At 34.0% G+C, this 2,500-nt stretch overlaps 2 protein-coding genes across 2 annotated transcripts in view; one reads left to right on the forward strand and one right to left on the reverse strand.

Moving 5' to 3' along the window:
• The window catches only part of LOC144962683 (uncharacterized), a 41,548-nt gene extending 39,617 nt beyond the window's left edge, over nucleotides 1-1,931 (reverse strand). The window contains exon 1 of the mRNA XM_078895821.1: nucleotides 1,616-1,931. The gene's annotated coding sequence lies outside the window, so the exon portion shown is untranslated. The remainder of the gene's footprint in view (nucleotides 1-1,615) is intronic.
• LOC144962682 (uncharacterized) overlaps nucleotides 1-2,500 on the forward strand; it is a 44,333-nt gene that overhangs the window by 27,260 nt on the left and 14,573 nt on the right. The window lies entirely within an intron of this gene.

Below are 2,500 nucleotides of genomic sequence, written 5' to 3' on the forward strand. Positions count from 1 at the left end.
CTCGTTCTACATGTAACGTGTTGCTGTTGGTCAAGGTCCATTTGTATAGCGATTTGAGCACATTTAGCAGATATCGCGCTATATAAAAGCTCTGGTTTTTTAATGCTAGCTCAATCGAATTTTAACATCGATCCTATCTTGATAAAGCATTGAGACAAATTATGGAGCAGGCACTGGTGGAAGATAAAAATATTTAAAAACTGTGTACGAAACAGTACCAAAATATAAACGAATAATAAATAATATGTAAGAATATTATGTACCTACTTCATTATCTGCAACATGTTTGTTCGAATGATTCAAACTGGTTATAGTAATATTAAGCTCTTGACTTGAGCTTTTAATTATATAGCGCAATATCCACTAAACGTGCTCAGAGCATTTCACTAGCCACCAAGTAGCAGCAACACTGAACATGTAGGAGGAGACGTGATGCCTGTTAATTTATTAACCCTCTCCTTACCAACGATAGAAAAATCGTCACATTCGTTACGATGCAACCGACAATTTTCTCATTCTGATTTCTCTTGTACATCACACAATTTAAAGACTTGCTTTGATTACAGCTATTAAGACAAAACACTGTGTTGTAGACATAATTTTGTTGAACAACATTCTTTTTAGAATGCACTTGTTGCTTTTTTGCTTGTGTTAGAAAAGTCTATATTTGTGTCAGGTTGGTGTGAATTTTCGGGGGAAATTCTGAAAATGCCTGGTAAGGAGAGAGTTAAAAGAAACCCTTTCAATAATTTATGAAATGCTTAATTCAATTATTTTCACTTTTCCATTTATACAGTTTTTGTCGTTTGCATACAACTTTTGCGTCTGATAACCAAAGTCCTTATGGGCTCATTGTTGTTATGGAAATCTCAAAAAAAAAAATATTAAAAAATGACGCAAATCATTATCCATTACAACAATGTTAATCTAGGCGCATAAGTGGGTTCGGATGTCAGACCTGCATACATGTACACGTCGGTTGCATTAATTTTTGAATCATATAAATGGAAGAATTAATGTAACATAAGATTTTTTTTATTATTTTAAACTTGAAAATGTTTGTAGAGCAATATTCACTATATTGTTGAAAGCGTTTACGAGGCGCTTTACCATGTAGGACGAGGCATCCCCGCCTGTTAGTCAAAATTACATTTTTTTTCTGGGACAGAAACAACGTTGTTAACGGTCATTTAATCATTTTTTTTTTCACTTAGATTGAATGATGTGAGTAAAAAAGCCTTTTCCAAGGATTCAACTATGCGCTGCTCAGAGTGTGACTTGAACCCTTAACCTTCCGGTCCGAAGGCGAGTGTCATATCACTAGACCCACATTATAGCCATTCGTATAATGTATGGGATATTCAATAACAGTATAACAAATTACGTTAAACTTAGTGTAATATAATGAAAATGTTGCTGGTTGAAGCTCGAAGGAAAAAAATAACGATAAGTGTTGAATTGTAAGCTTCAATTTATTAAACAAAGACAGATACTTTGGACGTTTCGGGTTTCCCGTTTAGAGGACCAAAGTATCGGTTTCGTCTAATAAATTTAAGCTTACAATTCAACACTTATCGTTATTTTTGTAATATTATAATAAAATCGCTTTACTTACATTTTGTCCTTCACCATGAAACAGAATGGTCCAACTGTAGAAATCCGCATTCACACTCCATAGCTTAATTGTAATATCAGTGCACACTCTACAGTAATTCAAGTGTTATTTTCATAGTATATTATTATCTATAATAATATTTCAACCACAAGAATATAATTGTTGATATCAAAAGGTGATTAGGTAAATTCCACTTGACTAAAAGATTAATCAAACACTTAAATCAATTTTTTGAAATATTATTATCATAAAAGCAACAGCATATCTCATCCATTGAGACACATGGTGTAGTGTAAGTTAAAACATTATACTCTAGTCTTCAACAAGTTGATATCTGCATTACAATACACGGGGTTTATCTACTTAACTGACTTACTGTTGAAAGCCACGTATATCAAATTTGGCCAGAAAACTCGTTTTCCAAATAGTATTAATGTCTCTCTTTTTTAAACGACCCTCGTCTAGACAAAAATTCTACAACCTTGAAGTAAAGGAAGACCTCACGAAGTCCCAGGTTTGAGAGTTTTTGCCAAGGTGAGGAACATTTAAATCGGTCGATATTTGAACGATGTGTTTTCTGGCCAAGTTTTTCCATACGTGTCTTTCTCGAATAGGGCATTTCTCTGGTTTCATATTATCATAACAAGACCGAAGTCACAGACTATTCGTCCTTTCGAAGCCTCAGAAAACTAAATTATAATTCACAGGTTCTGTTTCTCTTATTTTATCATCCCACGCCACTGTCGAGATTAACTCTTTGCAGACCGACGTCGAGTTCACTCTAACCGGACCTCAGATTCTTATCAATTCCACGAGAACCATTAATAAAAGGATTTAGAGAACCCATTAGAGGAACCTCAAAAGAAGATCTCTTGGTTTATTTAT

This window comes from Berghia stephanieae, chromosome 1, assembly GCF_034508935.2.
Source record: "Berghia stephanieae isolate SIO BIC M18660-M18661 chromosome 1, UCSD_Bste_1.3, whole genome shotgun sequence".
Lineage (NCBI taxonomy): Eukaryota > Metazoa > Mollusca > Gastropoda > Nudibranchia > Aeolidiidae > Berghia > Berghia stephanieae.